This window comes from Myotis lucifugus, unplaced genomic scaffold (assembly GCF_000147115.1).
Source record: "Myotis lucifugus unplaced genomic scaffold, Myoluc2.0 scaffold_7, whole genome shotgun sequence".
NCBI classification, from domain to species: domain Eukaryota; kingdom Metazoa; phylum Chordata; class Mammalia; order Chiroptera; family Vespertilionidae; genus Myotis; species Myotis lucifugus.
Genome location: NW_005871055.1, coordinates 12,879,516 through 12,893,997, shown reverse-complemented (window position 1 = coordinate 12,893,997; position 14,482 = coordinate 12,879,516). Strand labels below are relative to the sequence as shown.

Here is a 14,482-nt window from a genome sequence, read left to right as displayed (position 1 = left end):
CTAATGTTTAATTTTAAAATAAGAATCAAGGCTGTCAGATGTTATTTCTACCATAAGACTCATTTGCTTAATAATGTGAAATCCCAAGTTGGGTTGCAGAAATGCAGTGTTTTATAAGAGTGGATTTTATAATAAACTTTTTCTCCATTAAAAAAATACACATTTTACTCTAGTAGGTCTGTATGAGGCTGGGAAACAGAATCTTTAAAAAGCTTCATGTAATTCTTATTTGCATTGTTTGGTAAACCAATTGCAAAATTTAAGAGACCATCCCAGGGTAATAATCTTATTTCTGTCACAACTCATATATATGTCAGTCCTCCGCCCAGAACCCTGAGTGATTCCCATTTTCACTCAGCATAACAGCGAGAATCCTTAAAATGGCCTACAAATGCCGTATGAGCTGGCCACTCTTACTTCTTAGACACCAACACTCCCTCACTCATCCTTCTCCAGACACAGGCCCTTTGCCATCCCACAGACATGCAAGGAATTTCTGTCTTTGTGACTTGGCACTTGCTTGTTCCTTCTGCCTAGCACAATCTTCTTCTAAATATCCACATGGCCAACTCCCTCGCCTCCTATATGTCTGCTTAGCAGCAGCTCAATAAAGTCTTCCCTGATCATCCTGTTTAAAACTTCAACCTTATCCCACTCCTATAATTCCTAATACCCTTTACTACCCTTCTAACATGCCATCTAATTTACTTATCATGCTTATTATTTATTAGCCTTCTTCTCCTGCAACAGAGTAAGCACCATGAGGTCAGGGGTCTTTGTTTGTTTGTCTACTGATGTGTCTGTCCCAAGCATCTAGAACAGTACCAGGTATGTCAATAAATACATGTTGAATTAATTAATTAATGTAATTGGAACAAAACTTCATCCAACAATACTTAACTTTACTATGTCAATATTCTTTATTAGGTCAATCCAATTCTATGCTATTCTATTAAAGTGTTGGCAGCAGCTCACTACTCGATTAATGAAAAGCACTGACACAATTAAAACTCTGCTGCTTGTTTGACAATAACGTGGTGGATGCCCATTTATGTCATCAGACCAATTTCTCACAATGTGCCATTTGATCAGTCAAATACAAAAAGCTTCCTCCAAGGGTTAACAACTGTAATACTCCATGTACAAATGAGAAAGATGATAAAATTAGAAGTTTGGGCATATAATTCCTTTGCCAACATGCTTATTTAACTTTGAGGTTACACAGCAAAGTTGTAATAAACACATGAGTATACTAAACAATGCATCGGCGAGTCATCAAAAGAAATACTAACATGTTTCAAATTATATTAATTTAGTTACAGCAAAGAATAATGTTTTAAATAATGTTATAGTTTAATCAACATGTTTTGTGATTTCCTTTCAAAACTGTTCAAATGAAAGTACTGGTTTATTTTATATGAATAAATTCAGATGAACAACTTTAATAGACCCAATATTATAACCAATCATTTGTAGTTCTATCTTATGGGATCTTAAATATCCTTTAAACTTGGTTTGGCTTCATGTTTCAGAATGTACACTGTAAGCATTTGCCTACTATGTTAGTTTGCTAGGGCTACCATAACAAAGCACCACAGACTGGGTGACTTGAACAACATAAATTTATTTTCTCACAGTTCTGGAGGCTAGAAGTCTGAGATCAAGGTGTTGGCAGGTTTGGTTTCTTCAGAAGCCTCTCTCCTTGGCTTACAGATGGCTTTCTTCTCCCTTGGTCTTTACATGGTCTTCCCTCTGTTTATGTCTGTCTCCTAATTCCTTATAAGAACACCAGTCATATTGGATTAGGGCCCAGTCTCATATCCTCATTTTAACTTGATTATCTCTTTAAAGAGCCTATCTCCAGGTCATATTCTGAGGTACTAGGGGTTAGAGGTTCAACATATGTATTTGAGGGAACATAATTCATCCCAAAACATCATATTCCTAATTCTAATACTTAAAACATACTCAGCAATAACTATATTATTTTACATCTTTATCTGCTGTCGTATATGTAACCAAAAGCTAAAAGAAAAATACACAGTTTCATATTCAATGTGCATCACCTCCCTAAAATAAACAGAAATGAACTGGCTAAAATATAAATGAATTAATTAAAATTAATTTAACTATAACTAAGATTTCCACTTTTTCTCATCAACTAGGGAGAATAAAAGAACTTATATTTTCCTCAAAACTCAGGCTTTCTTCCTAGATATTTCAATTAAGATTTACATAGGCATGTCCTTTTTTTTAAGTCTACACAGACATGCCTTTTTTTCCCCCCTAAACATTTTTTTCTGGGCACTGGTGTAAATTAAAAAGAGAGAGGAACATCATCCACCTGAGGGAGGATCAGTCAACCAATCTAGGAGGAAACATGAGGTTAAATTAATGGTTTGTGGTCAACCACATAAAGATGTTATCAACAGCAAACATGCTAGTGCCCAGCTAGTGTTGCTCAGTGGTTGAGTATCGACCTTGAACCAGGAGGTCACGGTCCCAATCAGGGCACTGGGTTGTGGGCTCCATCCCCAGTGGGGGCGTGCAGGAGGCAGTCAATCAATGTTTCTCTCTCATCATTGATGTTTCTCTCTCCCTCTTCCTCTTCCTCTCCCTCTCCCTCTCCCGCTCCCGCTCCCTCTCTCTCTCCCTTTCTCTCTAAAATAAATAAAAAAAATGCTAGTAATCACTGCTATTTCCACATTATATAGAGTGGAATCTGAGTGGAATACAATTGTCAATAGCCAGACTTGTGTCAAGTCAAACATTTCCTCAAGGCCTACTATGTATATATAGATAAGGAATTGTGCAAGACCCTTAGGGAGATTGAGAGAGAAACTACTTAAAGAAGTGAGGAATTTTTTTACTTGGTGAATGAAAGAATTAGTATAAATATAAGAGCTGTCCACAAAACTTGAAGGCTCTCAGGCAGAGGAAGGACTTGGATTTATTCTCCGGCTCCAGAATACAGAGTTTAATTAATTGGTTCAAATCATGAAAGGTTGATTTTGGCTAAAAGACCAACTAACAGAATTATTCAGTAACATTGGGGTAGTGAGTTCCCTCTCACTGAATATATTCTTTTTTCTCCCCCTTTTCCAGAGAGGAGGGGGGAGGAGAGAGAGATCGGAGAGGAGAGAGAGATCCATGTGAGAAAATCATTGATTGGCTGCCGCCTGCACGCCCCACACTGGGGATCAAGCCCGAAACCCAGGCATGTGCCCTGACCAGAATGGAACTGTGACCTCCTGGTTCACAGGTCGACGCTCAACCACTGAGCAATGCTGGCTGGGCTCACTGAATATATTCTAACAGAGGTTTGCAGGTGCTGTGGAAGGATTAATGTGTCAGGTAGAGAATAAACAATTTCCATAGTTCCTTCCAAATCTGAAGAAGGAACTCTGCCCATTAGGTTTGCTGTTGGTAGAAATTGGGCTCTTCCATGGGATTGTGAGAAATGCATGTCAAGGACCTAGCCACAGGAGATTGTGGTATGGCAAGGTGATTTAACTATGATGCAAAAACAAAGGAGTGCCCCTCCTGGGTTCCCAATGCCCCATCTTTGCCCATCTGCTATGAAAAAAGTCCAACCTTATCTTCATCAAGGCCAAGACAGAGACCAGTGTCCACAGTTCCTGTTTCATATTAAAGCTTAGCCCTAACCAGTTTGGCTCAGTGGATAGAGTGTTGGCCTGCAGACTAAAAGGTCCTGGGTTCGATTCCGGTCAGGGGCATGTACCTTGGTTGCAGGCACATCCCCAGTAGGAAGTGTGCAGGAGGCAGCTGATCGATGTTTCTCTCTCATCGATGCTTCTAACTCTCTATCCCTCTCCCTTCCTCTCTGTAAAATATCAATAAAATATTTTTTTTTAAAAAAAGCTTAGTCCTTTGCAGCCCTCGAGATCTGTCCCAATAAGCAGTCAACTTGCCAGGCTTTCTCAGGCTTCTGATGGGTCCACCCCTAGTCAATGATCCCTCTCCTAGGTTAGACTGACAGGCCTCTATGGTCAAGCACCTCCCCCTGCACCATTTTGACTACTAGTTCCCATGTGTTTACCTCTCCCTAGTCCCTCTTTCCCCCTCCAATCCTGTGTGGGAGGGTAGGCTGCTCCCTACAAGGGGAAAGGAGGATTGTGAAGCTGCCTCTTCCTGGTGAAACAAACAGCCTCATGTTCCTCACTTTTACTAAACTCAACAATGTCTGATTCTCTTTACTTCCTTCTTATTAACAGGTTCATTCTCTCTAAGGTTTCCAATGATAGAGTGCATTGTCTAAGTAATATTTTGTTTACAATATACACAAAATATTATTATCTATTCAGTGATGCATTGCCTTCTATCACAAAAGAATTATCCGAAATTTCTTCAGACCTTACCAGTCATTGTAAAGGATCTGTGACACATCCCTCTCTCTGTCCTTTACCACTAAACTCAGATCAAGCCTACAATCAAAACTAGCCACCTTGTCATGCAGGTGACCCTGTAAGAACCATCTCTTACAAACAAAATAACACCAAGTATATCACTGCAGGAAATGGGATGAAAATAACAGCTTCATTCTGCACCATTATCTTCCACACTATCTTTGTTACAACTTTCTAGGGAACCATGTGGTAGTTTCCAATATTCAGCACTGGCTTCGTGGGCTTATTCCTATTTTGTGACCAACAGTGCAGTTCATAATTGTGATTAGAAAAACAAGAGGCTACTATAAAATATATCTGAAAGGAGACCTGTTGTTACTTCTGCTAATACCTTTGCTAAGTTTTTAACAAGGGGTGAGAATCCTAATGTTCAGTGGGATTCTTTGCTCACTATGAGCAAATGTGAACAAAGCCCTCAGGGTTACGAGAACAGCAGTGGGAGTGTGGAATGGAAGACAGTGAACGTCTGACAAAGTTAAGTTCCATTTGATTTCACACTCTGCCAAGCAGTGGAAACCAAAATCACCTAATTTTCTACACAGACAGGCTAGGATGATGATCCACAGTAAGAAACATTTTTTTCACTCTTGTCATTTATTTTATTTTATTTTTTGCCTGACACCCCCTAAATTAATAAGGGCGACCATCTTTCAGCAACTTAATCAGCAAAACTCCATCATTCTGTCAGCTGCTTAAGAAGGAAGTGTAAGGCAGAAAGCTGGGGTGGGGGAGGGTTGGATGGCAGAGAGGGAAGGAGGTGGGTTAGGGGTAGAGAGGGAGGAAGGGAGAGAAAGGTGTGAGAAAATAATGTGAGATCTCACATGTAATCTGAAGCTGAGGCAGCCATGTAATTACAAAGCTGCCTTTTCTTTCACTTGACAGCTTAAGAAAAGGAGGTGAAGAGAATCTTTAAAATGAAACATGACATTCCCTTATTAAATTTAGTCTCATTTAGATTTTAAATGGCTTAGTGCTTTGCATCTACTTCCACACTTGGTGCTATCAAAGGAGTAGATGTTTAGTGGAAAGAGAAACTGCATTTTTAAAAACAGTACCAGTATATGCATGTTTCTAAACAATTTCTTTATAAACATTTTTATGTTTATAAAAGCTTTTTATGTCATCCAAGCAATCGTTGGCCACCATTTAGTAAGTATAAATAAATGTATTTTAGCTTACAGAGAAAATGCATGGTATGCCTTTTGTTTACAAATAACATGAGGCATAATGTGTGCATTGCATTAAGAATTTATTGCCCATTTCTGCTTCAGTTCCTCTCTACCGGGGTAGCCCAAAGAAATGTACATCCACATTAGCAGTGCTCTGTGGCCTACATTAAATTGGAGCATTGTATACTGGGACCTGAAGACCCCAAACAGGGGGCAGCAGCAATACATTTCTTGTGTGATGAGTGGTCTAACAAGTTTCAGGTATTATTTTCCATCTCACAGCAAAAGATGAACATCCCTGCTACTTCTCTGCTCCCCACACCCACTTTAACTTCCCTCTTGCCCCAAAGGACTCCAGACATTTCCAGCCAATGTGGGTAGGAAATGCCTCAAATTGCTGCAACTTCCCTCTGCTTGATAAATATTAAAAATAGTATAATAATGCCTAATATTTATTGAACATTCTGCATATTGCAAAATACTTTATATACATTATCTGCATATGAAATGGGTATCATTAACCTCATTTTATAGAAAAGAAAACTGAGGCTAAAGAATGCAATTTGCTCATAGCAAGTAAATGACAGATTTAAGATCCCAACCCAGGTCTCTAACTTTAAATCCAGGCCTTTTCTTTCTTCCTTCCTTCCTTCCTTCCTCCTTCCCTTCCCTTCCCTTCCCTTCCCTTCCCTTCCCTTCCCTTCCCTTCCCTTCCCTTCCCTTCCCTTGCCTTCCCTTCCCTTCGCTTCCCTTCCCTCCCCTCCCCTCCCCTCCCCTCCCCTCCCCTCCCCTCCCCTCCCCTCCTCTTTCTTTCTTTCTTTCTTTCTTTCTTTCTTTCTTTCTTTCTTTCTTTCTTTCTTTCTTTCTTTCTTTCTTTCTTTCTTTCTTTTCTCTCTCTCTCTCTCTCTCTCTCTCTCTCTCTCTCTCTCTCTCTCCTTCCTTCCTTCCTTCCTTCCTTCCTTCCTTCCTTCCTTCCTTCTTTCCTCCCTTCCTCCCTCCCTCCCTCTCTCCCTCCCTCCCTCCCTTCCTTCCTTTCCATTTGCCCTTCCCTTCCCTTTCCTTTCTTTTTAACAGCTTTACTGAGGTTTAATTGACATATAATAAGTTGAACTTAAAGTGTACAATTTGATAAATTTTGATATGTATATAACAGTAAACATCACCATGATTTAGATAATAAACATATCCATTATCCATGTTTTCTTCCTGATCCTCTGTAATTCCTCCCTACCCCCATTCCATACTCTCCCATCCCAGGAAACTACTAATCTGCTTTCTTTCATTATAGATTGGTTTGAATTTGAATTCATTCCTTTTTTTATTGCTGAATATATTCCAGTGTATGGATATAGCACAATTTATATATATATATATTCACTTGTTGATGAACATTCAGATTGTTTCCAGTTTGGGGCTAATACAAATACAGCAGCTATGGTCATATAGAAATCTTTGTAAGAATGTATGTACTCAGTTCTCTTTGGTAAATACCTAGAAGTGGAATGGTTGGATAATCGGGTATGTGTATGTTTAACATTTTTAAGAAGCTGCCAAGTTGTTTTCCAAAGTGGTTCTACCATTTCACATTGCCACAGCAGTGTGTGAAAGTTCCAGTTCATCCACAGCCTCACTAATACTGAGCATGGTAAGTCTTTTTAACTTTGATCATTCTGACAGGTGTTAAATGATATTTCATTGTGGCTTTAATTTACACTTTCTTAATGACAAATGAGGTTTAAAATCTTTTCATATGGCTATTTGCCATCTTATATCTACTTTGTTCAATATTTTTAATTGCATTGTTTGTTTTCTTATTGTTGAGTTTTAAATGTTTTTAGATATTTTGGATACAAGTCTTTTACTGGATATCAGATTTGCAAAAATTTTCTCCCAGTGTTTTTCAAGGAACATACATTCTTGTTTTTGACAAAGTTAGATTTAGTCATTTTTTTCATTATGGTCCACGCTTTCGATATTGTATCTAAGAAATCTTAGCCTAACACAAGGTAAAAAATATTTCTTCCTATGTTTTCTCCTAGAGGTTTTATAGTTTGGGTTTACATTTTGTAATATGTTTGCAGTTAATTATGAACATGGTGTAAATTATGAACTGTATATTTTTATTTGTTTATTTTACTATTCTATATTTAAATTGTAATTTAAATTTTTTTGACTATTTTTTAATGGAGGGCTTGTACTTTTAATTTTTTAATTTATTTTTTAAAAATATATTTTTATTGATTTGAGAGAGGAAAGGAGAGGGAACGAGAGATAGAAACATCAATGATAAGAGAGAATCATTGATTAGCTGCCTTGTGCATGCCCCCCACTGTGCATCAAGTCCACAACCCAGGCATGTGCCTGACCTGGAATTGGACCATGACCGCCTGGTTCATAGGTTGACACAGAACCTCTGAGACACACCAGCCGGGCTTTGACTACTTTAAAGCATCCCTCTATTCCAATATTATCAATGGGTATGTTTTTTAGGAATGCCATGATCAATTAATAAGAGATTTTTTGTTGTTAGTACTCACCTGAGGATAATTTTCCCATTGATTTTTAGAGAGAGGGGAAAGGTGGAAGGGAAGGAGAGAGAGAGAGAGAAAGAAAGAGAGAGAAAGAAACATTGATGTCAGAGAGGCACATCAATCGGTTGTCTCCCAGACACATCCGGACCAGGGCAGGATATCAAGCCTACAACCCAGGTATGTGCCCTTGACTAGGTTAAACCCTTGACCCTTTGGTAGAGGGCCAACGCTCTAAACATTGAGAAACACCAGCCAAGGCAAGAGATTTTAAAATAAAGACGGTAAATAGCACAAACCAAACAATATTAAAGTAACTAACAAGTTATAAGAAATAGATAGACTCTGTGAGAGGAATTCACTATGCTCAAAGAGAAAGAATCCTCGTGGAAGGCTGAAGCCCCACTCAGTTGCCCATTTGCTGGTGGTTACTGATTTCTCAGCAGACAATAACAGTGAAGGTAGCATAGTAAATGTGTGTTGTTCTGGAGTTCTATACTGTCAAGGCACCTTACCAGAGATTGAAAAACAAAGATAGCATCACTCATTAAAGGCAGAGTTAAGTCTATCAAATTATACATTTTGAGCCCTCTTGGTTAAGTAACATTCCTCAACTTTTCTTTACCTTTAACTTTTTTTCTCTGAATTATAAAACATGATACTGTTTTCCAGAAGGGCTACTTTTACCCTGGGGCAAACTGGGGTGGAGATGTCTGTATCCACTGGAAAAGCAAGCCTTTGTCTCTTTCTCGGAGTAAATCACTAGAAACTAAAAACCCAGAATCATTTGTTTCTCTGGCTGCTCTAGGGTTTTACTTTTAACATTCAGAGGTGGGGATGGTAGGTGCCTAGAAAGTTGTATTTTTTAAATCTAATATTTACTTATTATCTTTTTTTTGCAACTATAAATTACAATCACTAGTACAGCTGTAATTTTTGTGTGTGTGTGCAACTGAAGAATAAGCAAACACAGCATAGGTCAGTTTTTAAAAAATCACAGTATTTCTTGGTGTTATTTGCAGAAGAGGGAAAATGTCTTGGGCCCACACCTTGGAAATAAATATCAAGTGACCATAAAATATTCAGCCATTTTCCAGGTATCAGGGAGGTTCATGCATGGTCCCAGGCAAAGGGTCAGAGTTCCTTTTTCAGATATCCCAGCTTTGCCAGTGACATCTCTTTTCTCAACTGTGCAACTTCCCAAAACATGTGATCAACAGCCTGCTGTTTCACAAGTCCCTGCTGGATATATCAAATGTATGTACAAAAGTTACATACAGAAGTGACCCTGTATTTACAAAAAGGAGAAACATGATAAGAGTTGCTGAGTTTCCTAATTTAATTCTGTGTTTACAGGACTTACTTTGCCAGTGAGAGGACTTTTTTTTTGGTCCTCCACATTCGACTACAGAAGTCTTCACAAATCCAACAGGTTGTAATCCCACTGCTTTACTGCTTAGACTCTAAGCCTTAGAGTATTATTTCCACAGCCTCCAAAACCGCTGAAGCCAATTCACTTTTGGTAATGTTAAACATGGAAAAGGTATCTTTCTGATAGATTTTGTCTAAGAAAGGACAGGTTCTGTCTATTGTGGGCTCATCCTGCCAAGATCTGAATTCGTTATACAGAGATAAATTAGTCTTTTTGCATTCTTTCACAATTGGCTGTGTCAACATAAGAAATATTCAAACCTGTGAATAATTTTTTGTTTGAGCCAAACTGTTGACAATTTCCAGGAAGCAAAAATCTTAAAGGATTGAGTTAATGCTCTGGAGAATGGCAGTTTTGCACCTTATTTTATACATTACAATTAGAGGAGACTAAGTGGTTTACATGAAATCCACTGGTGATAGAGTAGGGAGGTGGCAGAGAGCAAAGGGGGGAAATCTCTGGGATTGGATAAAAAGTAAAATGATAGGCACATACTTCTTTTACTGGTATATAGGTGGGTGCAGGAACGTTAACAGTCAATAATTAACTCAATATGAGGAGATTTGTGGTCTCCGCAGAGCTATGCTTTGAGGGGTCTGATAAAAGATAAGTTATCGCTATCATAGATGCAAAAAGACAATAGACAGATTGACCTTTGTCAAGGAAGATGCCCGCCTAGGACATGACTACCCACCAGAAACTGGGTAGTTAAAATGTTTTAATTTCAGACCATCCTTTGTGGTTACTTTAGGTCTATGAGTTTACAAGGCTGCCACACAGGCCTTTCCTGAACTTGTCAGGTTAGAATGTGGCCCCTTTTCATCCACAGCTATATTACCTTGAGGTCCTGAGGACTGCCCTCATAGCACTGCCTATATTTTTATTTCTTGTATGCCCCTTTTTAAAAGGTGTCTTTTCATCTGGCAAAAGCTCTTGGTAGGTGATGATGGAGAACTGGACAATATAAGAACTGGACAAAGCAGCTACTCAGCATGAAGTACTTCAATTTTCCCTTGTGCTTCTTTTAGCTGTTGTTCTGCTTTTGCCTGCTTGACAGTTGCTTTTCTCACCATCTTATGAGCTTCCTTAAATAGAGTAGCTGTGAGTTTCTCCAATTCCTGTTTAAATTGACCTCATACTTTAGAAGGCCTCTCACACTCTTCATCTTTTAACTTCAGTTCCCTCTGAGATTTTGCGAGTTTTTCTTTTAATCTTTCATAGCCCTTTTCTCTGACTTCCAAATAGATGGGCTTCATAAATGGGACAGACTATTGGTACTCAACCAGAAAATATTATCATTGCTATCACAAGCTTCTGTTATAGAAGAACCCTGCATAAACTCCCTGTATGCGATACAGTTGTCCTTTCTGGTAGTTAATTTAGTTAACCTAGCTCAGTGGTTGGCAAACCGCGGCTCGCGAGCCACATGCGGCTCTTTGGCCCCTTGAGTGTGGCTCTTCCACAAAATACCACATGCGGGCGTGCACGAACAGTGCGATTGAAACTTCGTGGCCCCTGCGCAGAAGTCGGTTTTCGGCCTGGGCGACTCTATTTTGAAGAAGTGGCGTTAGAAGAAGTGGGGGTACGTTTGCTGAGGTAGAACCCTCAGATTGAGGACGTTTTTAGCAAAGGCCAGCTTAGGAGTACCCTAATTAAGTTAATAACAATGTACCTACCTATATAGTTTAAGTTTAAAAAATTTGGCTCTCAAAAGAAATTTCAATCGTTGTACTGTTGATATTTGGCTCTGTTGACTAATGAGTTTGCTGACCACTGACCTAGCTGATACTCCAAAGTATCAGAGCAAAGTGCTGGATCTGTAACATGGATGCTGAAGTAGTCTGCTCTTGAGCTCTCAATCCATACATGCCAAGAAGGTCTGGAGAAGTAGGTGAAGCATGGTTTACTTCATGGAAGCCTTCCAAGGGGCCACTAGCCACAGCAAAAGTCTCATTGTAAGATGCCCTGATCAACCCACAGAGGCCGCTGCCTGCACTCAGAGAGGCTCCCAGAGCCACCGGAACTGCAGGGAGGACAGCTGGTGCACCGCTGGGGTAGGGCTCATTCTGGGATATTGTATTTTTTACATAGGTCTGAAATCACTGGATCTGTAACTTAAATTCTTCACCAAACCCTATGTTAATCAAGAGATCAGCATGCATCTTTCCAGGAAAAAAGAAGAAAAAAGACAGACTGAGGAAAATGTAACAAGCTAGGAGTCATAGGAATTAGTGAAAAATAAGTATTCTTTACAGAAATGGAAATGGATAATTTTGGGAGGAAAGGTTAAGCAAAACAAAGTAAAACAGACAAACAAAAATAGTCAAAGAGAACGACTGCAATTTGAAATACACAATTTAAACCTGAAATTAAATTATTGGTATCCTTGATTAGTATTTAAAAAATATTTCTCATAATGTTCGCTTATTATTTTAAAAAATATTTCTCATAATGTTCGTTTACCTGCCCTAATGGAAGCCAAACTCCTGACACAGGTGTTGGTAAAAAAGGAAAGAGGTTTGCCCTGACCGGTTTGGCTCAGTGGACAGAGCGTCGGCCTGCGGACTGAAAGGTCCCAGGTTCGATTCCGGTCAAGGGCATGTACCTTGGTTGCGGGCACATCCCTAGTAGGAGGTGTGCAGGAGGCGGCTGATCGATGTTTCTCTCTCATCGATGTTTCTAACTTTCTATCCCTCCCCCTTCCTCTCTGTAAAAAATCAATAAAATATATTAAAAAAAAAAAGGAAAGAGGTTTATTCAAGTGTCCACATCTCGAGAAGATGGGGGATTTTTCCAGTCCTCAAAAACCCATCTTCAGATCTCAATGCAGACAGAGGTTTTTATGAGGGCAAGGGAAAGCAAAACAAGGAGACAGGGGAATGGGCTGTGGACACGCAGGCAGTGTCATTGCTGGTCCGTATATGCATTCTCACGGTCAGCGTTCATGAGTTGGCCATCTGGTTGAATTCCTGTGTCTGGGCAGTCTGTGTTAGCAAGGGCCTTGAAGGTCAGGCTGCTCCGTGGGTTCACACAGGAACTGAAACTCCTGAATTGTCAAGTATATTTAAAAACTTTTAACATGGAAGCTATAGCTTCAAGAGAACAATACAGTAAAACCTTGATAAATGGACTAATTCGGGTGAGGGGGTGTCCGTTGAAGCTGAAAGCCCGTTATATAATAAAGTAGGTTTTCCAAATGTGTATGTTAAAAAATTGACAAATTCATTAGTTTACCTGTTTTTACTTATGCAGACCTGTTTGTATAATTAAAATTAAATATGTATGAAAAGTTTAATTTCAGACAAGTTTTCTATATGTATTACAGTAAATTTTAAATTTATACTGAATAGGTCTAGTAAATGTGTGAATTCATGTCACCACAAGTAAACAAATGCACATGGCTGGGGCGTGGCTTAGTGTACATCAGAACATCAGCTGGCATGAGTTAAAACTGCTTCAGAAAGTCATGCCACGCGACAACAGAACCAATCACTGGGCGCAATGTGGTGTGATCACATGCTAATCACTCATGGAGCATTGTTTATGAACAGTGACTCTGCGATTTAAATATGTAGACTATAGTTGTAGGTATGTAATATTTATATGTACTGTAGGAAGTGGGCCTCTGTGATCCATCTTCAGCATAGTCAACTTTTAAAAATATATTTTATTGATTTTTTACAGAGAGGAAGAGAGAGGGACAGAGAGTTAGAAACATCGGTGAGAGAGAAACATCGATCAGCTGCCTCCTGCACACCCCCTACTGGGGATGTGCCCGCAACCAAGGTACATGCCCTTGACCAGAATCGAACCTGGGACTCTTCAGTCCGCAGGCCGATGATCTAACCACTGAGCCAAACCGGTTAGGGCGCAACTTTTAATGGAAACGGTTACTGAATCTCCCCAGGGCAAACAGGATGTAGGGAGGAGGAAAGAGGATATAAGAACAAAGAACTGTGTATGTGAGCCAGCATCACCGTGGAAAACCCCAAGGCACCCAGGACAGAACACCTCACGCTACCTCAACTATACAGGGGGAGGTGGAGACAACTAGAAAAAACCTCAGTCCAATTTTTTAAATGGCCCAATGGGAGACAGTAAGACCTAGGCAACGTATGAGAAAAACTATTAACCCCATAGTACTCAGCCAATGAAGGACCAGAGGAGGGACTCTTAGGGATAAATAGCCTGTGATCGCTACTCTATGTGTGCCTGTTCAATCTGATGGACACACGCTCTTGCAAGAATGTATTAAAAGTCTGATAAATAAATAAACTACAGTGTTTTTTCCAATATATGGCCTTTTTGCTAAAATTTGTTAAAAATAAGTGAATTAATTTTTTAAAATAACCCATTAATTTAATTATAAGCAAATCTTGGTTAAAAGCATTTTAAAATTAACAGGGTGATCATTTTCACATATGCCATATAGACTAGAAATTTTGTCCATTAAATCCAAAGTCCACTAAATCAAGGTCTGCAAAATTGAGGGTTTACTGTATCATGTTAGAGTAACAGGCTGAGTTTAACATTTAATAAGATTACTATGGGTAGCTTTATATAAGTGTAGTATATTCATTCCCTGATATAATATATTATTTCAAATATGCAGAAAGTAATGAATTTATATAATTAGCATTTCTATATCTACTTCCCAAATTATCAAATCTTAATATCTTACCAAATTTGTTTATTTTTAAAAATAATACATCATCATTCTTGATTGACAATTTACAAATAAGAATGAACTGTAAAGCATGAAACATATACTTAACATATTTCCTCTCACTTCCCACAGGCTTTGCTGTTTGTTCCTATCCTCTATCAACTGATTAAAGTTGGTTAAAAAAAAATCACCATCCTTGATGGAAGGAGCGGAGACTGAACTTTTTAGAACTAGCAAGATGTTATAAATAATTACTGAAA

At 38.9% G+C, this 14,482-nt stretch overlaps 1 protein-coding gene and 1 pseudogene across 2 annotated transcripts in view; both read right to left on the bottom strand.

The window, feature by feature from the left end:
* The window catches only part of LHFPL6 (LHFPL tetraspan subfamily member 6), a 234,499-nt gene that overhangs the window by 130,039 nt on the left and 89,978 nt on the right, over positions 1-14,482 (bottom strand). The gene's annotated exons all lie outside the window — the stretch shown is intronic.
* LOC102442928 overlaps positions 9,259-14,482 on the bottom strand; it is a 55,442-nt pseudogene continuing 50,218 nt past the window's right edge.